General features: G+C 28.0%; 1 protein-coding gene across 3 annotated transcripts in view; it reads right to left on the reverse strand.

Annotated features, from left to right (window-relative positions):
• Positions 1 to 6465: 6465 nt before the first annotated feature.
• LOC106876229 (protein ILRUN) overlaps positions 6466 to 6789 on the reverse strand; it is a 41336-nt gene continuing 41012 nt past the window's right edge. For 2 of the 3 annotated variants that reach the window (XR_008264243.2, XR_008264241.2), the window contains one exon: positions 6717 to 6789. This exon is cut by the window's right edge and continues 75 nt beyond it. The gene's annotated coding sequence lies outside the window, so the exon portion shown is untranslated. Of the gene's footprint in view, positions 6595 to 6716 lie in introns of those variants that run through there. The other variant, XR_008264242.2, reaches the window with a different exon arrangement.

Genomic DNA, 6789 nt, shown 5'->3' on the forward strand with positions numbered 1-6789 from the left:
GCAGGGTTAATAGGAACACTTCCACTGATATTCCAGTTTGTAATCACTCTCTTCTACAGTTAGGATACTGTATACTCCTACTATAACTTTCATTCTTCCTTATTTCTACTAAAATTCCTTCTGGAACTTATTTGCTCTTATCAAAAAATTAATATGACTGAATTTGACCAACTGCTCCTTTCTCTAATGTCAAATAAAAATGATCATTTCATTAACATTTAACTCTTAGTATTCAGTTTACATAGTCAACAATGTATATAAAAAAAAAGTAGACGTTTTCAAAAAGTTGCTATTATATTACACCCTTAAGCAAAGAACTCTATGCACCTCAAACTAACAAGCTAAAAATTAATTTTAAAAATACTTTCAAAAAACTGAATAAAAAAAATAAGTTTATTATTTCTAGTTCAAATCCTGATTCTATATTATATACAAACAGAGCAGAGAGAAAAGCATTCAAACAGTAGTTTGCTTAAACAGTATGATAGTTAAGAAAAATAATTAGTAACCACATTAATTCTCTCTTAAATCATTCATCTAACACCAGACAAGTTGACCATTTATTCAGTCCTCATCTTACTTTCTCTGGCAGCCATGATAAGCATATTATTTAACATTCTCTGTAGAGAACAGAACTGATTCTCTTTCAACTTTAATCATGGCACATGTTAAACAGAATAAGAAATCTTTGGGGATATCTATTTTGATCATTTTGGAAAACATGTACATTAATTTTCAAGTCTACTACTTCTATCCCAAGATCCACTAGCATACAGTGTTCTAAAAATGACATGATATGATTCTACAATGTATTATTTAATTGAAAAATAAAATATATTATTTCTATAATACATTATTGGACTCCACAAACAAAATAATATTATAACATGTACTACACACTTCATTCAACTTTGTAAAACACTAAAATATTCATAAACATTGTCTGTAACCCATCTCTACATCTAATAAACTTATTAATACACACGTTCAAAAACACATCCATATAAGCTTTACCTTAATTGATGTTACAAATTAAGATCAATTACATTGACAATGTATTTCAACGATGTATTAACCCTGTATTTTCAAATTGTATTATGTAATAACTATTGCATTATTTTTCCAACAAGGTCCATCAAGATTTTTTTTTGTTAGCATTTATTAAATAAGAGGAAAATAATATATAATCTATTATTGCTTTTATTTCTACAAACTCATCTGTTATTTTCCTAAAGTATTATTAGTTTGTGTGTGATTTGACACACTTTGGGCTCTAAATTTTATTTAAATTTAGTGAACATGTATTTATATTGAAATGTGACACTGTGCTACGCTATGAATTTGCAGACTATAACCCAATGTGATTTTAATGCAGCATTTCAATATTAAAAATTTCCTGCCTCTGAGCTAGACAGTACATAAAAGGAGAAAATGTAGAAATGATAGCCACCATTAGTGAAATATTCTTGAAAATGTCTAAGCTTATATGAGTATAAAAAGATAATGAAAGAAAACAGTAAGAAAATATGTATGCTTGTATATCAAAAAAAAGGAGAAAATGTTTCACAAAAATAAACTCGGAAGTCTAACAATTAATATGTTAATAAATATTCTCGTTTATTTCATACGATATTAACAGCTGAAATATTTCAACTTTTGCCAACATGCTAAGTCAGATGGTGTCTGATTAGAGAGGCAGACAGTCCTACATTACAAACATCACAGTCAAGTGAACCAATAGAGGCTATTAGTTTTCATCTCTAAAGCTTCAACACTCAGGCTACATTTTACCTAATGTTTTGAGGCAAGATACTGACTAAAATTGGAGAGAGGGATCTTGTGACAAGTTTTTATTACAGTTATTATTGATTTCTTTTTCAATACTGAAATGATAGTGACTGTTGTAACAGTGACAACAGTTCAGTTTTGCTAAATTCTGAGAAGAGGTTCTTTGTTACGAAGCAAGTGAAGAATACTTAAAATAAAATGCCATCAACTGGCAAACATGAAGAATAAAAAAAAAAAGAATAAAAGATCACGTTTTAGCAAAATAATGGAAACTTTTAGTGATTCTAAAAATGACATATATATTTTTTTAAAAATGCCAAGAACAATTGCTGTCTCCCAGTATTAGGAAATGGCTTCAATGAGGATTAAATTAGTCAAAGATTACATGTCTGTGATACAAGGGGGTTACAGTTCCCCAATAATTTTTTGTTTTATGCCAGAAGCATTCATACACTTTATAAATCACACTGATTGAAACTGCAGTTAATATGACATACTTCACATGTAAGAGTACCAAATCAATTCTGATTTAAATTAATGCAAATAATGTGGAAAGTATATATTATTTACAAAAGATAATATTCAAATCAATATCAAATTCTTATATTTTACTTATTGAATTCAAGGTTGCTCTGTGCTGATATTGTTTCTATGAAGTTGACATGTAGGTAATGTAAAAAGATTTTAAGGTTCTGGAGATATTAGGCCACCTTAGCATTTCTTTATTTTAATGCTAAATATGATGAAGAAGTAGATCTATCAAAAAAAGTTCTGTATAGCTAACTAATACTTGTATCATGTAGCCAGAATTTCAAAAATAATTACCTTTGATCTCTATTTTAATCAAACAGACCTAACCTTTTCTTTTTTCAGAGTTTCTTTTCCATGTCACAAATTAGTTAATTTAAAAAATGTATAGTTTGAACTAAAAACTGAAACATAAATTATGCACACTAATCATCATCATCATCATCGTTTAACGTCCGCTTTCCATGCTAGCATGGGTTGGACGATTTGACTGAGGACTGGTGAAACCGGATGGCAACACAAGGCTCCAATCTAATTTGGCAGAGTTTCTACAGCTGGATGCCTTCCTAACGCCAACCACTTCGGGAGTGGAAATTTCATAATGAAAAATGATTAACAGTATTAACAGTCAGAATATATCAAAATAGCTGCATGGTTAATAAAAACAGAAAGTATTATAAATTGCTCTGGTGTTATTACTAATCTATAAATCTAATGTAGTTGAGAATTTGGTGATATATTTTGTATTTCAGTCATTTATATCTAAATTCAAAAAAAAAGTTAATCTTAAGAAAATGGGGAAAAAAAGCTGAAACAATTACCATAAATTACTTTTACTAATTATCTTTGTTACTTCAATTTCGGGATCTAAGTCATGTCTACCTAACAAATAAATAAACTGAAATCTATTTAAAAAAAAAAAAACACCATAAATGCACCACAGTATACACATTATATTGCATTAGTAAAGGAAAATATATAGCTTATACCTTACAATATAGAATATTTTATGTGAGTTTAACTAAATATAACTAGATGTTCTTAAAGCAATCTGCAAAATTTAAAACTACTCTTATAAATAAATTCAAAATTATAAAATATTTCCAGTTTGATTTCAACAGTGAAATAGATTAAACCCAATTTATTAAAGTAAATTTTTTTTCAGTATGTGTGTACATGTGCGTGTGTGTGTGTGTGTGTGTGTGTGTGTGTGTGTGTGTGTGTGTGTGTATATATATATATATATATATATATATATATATATATATATACATATATATAATCCCCATACATATACATAACTGCTATAATTCTGGAAAAGAAGGGTGACCAATTTCTGAAGGAGGACATTTATATCTGAAGAGTAAATAGTTAGCAGTTGCTAGAAATTTGTGAATCAATTAAGAATTTTAAGTGATATAGTTTTAGGGCTAATATAAATTGAGAATATAAAAAAAGTTCAGAGAAACAGAAACAAAATAAGTGTTAAAAAATGAAAAAAATAAACTTAGTTGTGTAAACAAAGTGAGGCTACCAAATTAAATGAAATAATTTTATTTCTACAAATAATCTAAAGTAATGATAACTGAAAGAGATACTTTCCCTGATATAAAGACGTCCATTATACTTGGGTGAAAAATGTAACTTTTAAGGAGGTAAATGCTTAGAGTTTATGGAAATAAGTATTAAATAATTTTGAGTCAATGAATATTTTAGGAAAAATCCTTGAAGAGAATTCATCCTGGATTGTAAATGTCACTTTAAAGGCATCTTTTTTTTTTTCATGTTGAAAGAAGAATTGGAAGTGACAGAAAGCAGATTGTTAATGGGAAGAGAATAGCAAAGGGTAAAGTTTTAATATGCCATGTGACTACCAAACATTGTTCAAGTACAGAACAGGTGGATATCCCCAACACATGAAGAAATAAATGGTTAGAAATATAACATTTAAAATATAAAAGAATTTTTTAAAGGTTTCACTAATACTATGGTTAATAAATTTATCTTTACCAAATTACTGGGGCATTACATTGCTTCCATAAAATAAAATGGTAAGTGTTAAAGAAATTAAGTGATTTAAGATATTTAAAACGATGTTGATTAGTACTTACCTTCATTATTTAGGATAAAAGTGGGAAAATAGTTGGGTAATAATTGAAAGGGTCAGAGTATTATGTGCCTTGAGTAGCATGCCACACTACCAATTGTATGCAAAATTTGAGATAGATTTCCCTTGAAGAAAGGAAATTTCAAAAGTTCAGAGTAAAGCGATACCATGAGTATGTAACCAGGCACCTGATTATTATGAAAATTTCACGAATTCAAGCTCTTGTGAGAATATTGTAAACTACCTACCCACAAGCATAATTCAGTTGTAAGGCTGAATAGTTAATTTTTTAGAATATTTAACTATAAAAATGTTAGCTATATATTTCACAACTAAAATTGTTGGAAAATTTATCTTGTACCAGCATAGAAAATCTAATGTAAATCATTAAAAAATATATTCAGAGGTAATCTCTTCAAGCCAGAATAGTTGATGGTAATGACTAGAATCCATTAAGGATTACAGTATTTGAACATGATAGCTGGGACAGTAGTGGTATATGTTCATCTGTTGGTATTTGAACAAATACTTTTTTATGTACAAAATTATGAAGAACTGGAATGTATTAAAAGAAGTTGAGTTTCTAGTAAGAAAGAGAAGTCAGTAATGACACTATATAACAAAACAATAGAAATTTAAGTAAAAAATAAAAGTAACATTTGTGAGCCTTACACAACAATCTCTTGTCTTTGGGACAAACATATTAAGTGATTAAATTCATCACTACATGATTATATTGTTAAAACAAAGCAATTAATACTAAAGTACAATTTAAATTATTTAAGCTTTGCAAGCACATTTCTACAAAAAGCAATTAATATATTTTTTTTTTTGCATTTAATAAAGATCATTTAAATAACTACTATTTTTTTATTTCTTTCTTCTACTCAAAGGAAACATGAAGGCTCCACTTTTGATAACTGCAGTCAATAGGTATACCAAAATTTATCTCTGATAACATTTCTAGTACTCATTTTATCCACAGGAAAGTAAAGCTGCATTCACCGCAGTGATTTAAATACAGAAACAAGAAGAAAAAAAAAAAACTACAGAGTATTCACCTTAAGGCTCTTGTCTCTACAACAAATTTATATCTTACCATCTACAATAGACCAAGAAGTAAAGTTAAGCTGAGGGCAGTGTCAGCAATAGCACTGAGTGAGACAACAACTGCATTTATTTATAAATTTGAAACCATTACAAAGTTGCATTTCCATTAGTACTCAACATCCCTTCCAAACTGCATCCTTAAAGGAACACAACAGTAGCAGCACATATATCCCTTTCTTAATAAATAATGATAAGCAACATTATATTGAATGAAGATAGTATAGCATTATTGTTATTATGGATTTTTGTTCTAGTCCTTCTTAATGTGAAGTTGTAAATAAATGTATAGAATGTATCAAAAACAAGAACCGGGTGTTTTTAAAATAAAAAGATCTTCTTGGTTATAAACAACCAATTATTTTGAAAGAAACATGGAAGATTTAAAGCTTCCATCTTAAATTTAAGAGAAAGCTCTACAGAAAAAAAATGGTCTTGCCACTGAACCCCAGTATAATTACTGCTATATATTTTATCAATATGTATGAGATCAAAGGTAAATTTATTTCTTATGGGATTGAACTAAGAAGAAATATAAAACAATCAGTTAAATATCACATCCTAAAGAATGTAATCAGGCTCATTGCACAAACTCCATTGCCCAAGAAGTTAAATAATGTAATGCTTTTGAAAAGAACTCTTTAAATAATAAATATCTAAGTTTACATAAACAAAGACAGCATCAATAAATTTAAAAGAATTCAGTGAAAACCTCCATCTATAAAGAATTAACCAAATTTGGTAGCAATTTGCTATTAAAATACTTATACCTGTATCTGACTTTTGTTTAAGTGGTGTGTAAAAAGTTTTAACAACATCAAAGAAAAAAGTTTTACTCTCGTTTGTAAGTTTGATGTTTAACATACCTTTATTTTTTAAAGGATTTGTTAAAAAATTTAAGACTGAATTCATTATTCTAATGAAATCCCATAATACCCTGATCTCTTTCTACCCAAAATGATTTCAAAATTTTGCCTTTTAAGCTTTCTTCTGTAAAGAAATCAAATGTTCTCTTTTCTTTGTCTCTATTTTTTTCTGCATGTTAATATATTTTTTTTTAATTTCTAAATAAATAAATAAAAAGAAAAGAAAATATTCAAATTAAACTTAATGTCAACCAAATCAAATCACTGGAACCAGTATCTCAAGCAAAAACAATAAAAAAAATACGGCAAAAAAAAAGGAGGAAAAGTAATGTATTTCTTTTAATCACATAGAAATCAAAACAGGTCAACCACACTCAGCTACATATTTTAAAA

This window comes from Octopus bimaculoides, chromosome 5, assembly GCF_046866305.1.
Source record: "Octopus bimaculoides isolate indiv1 chromosome 5, ASM4686630v1, whole genome shotgun sequence".
NCBI classification, from domain to species: domain Eukaryota; kingdom Metazoa; phylum Mollusca; class Cephalopoda; order Octopoda; family Octopodidae; genus Octopus; species Octopus bimaculoides.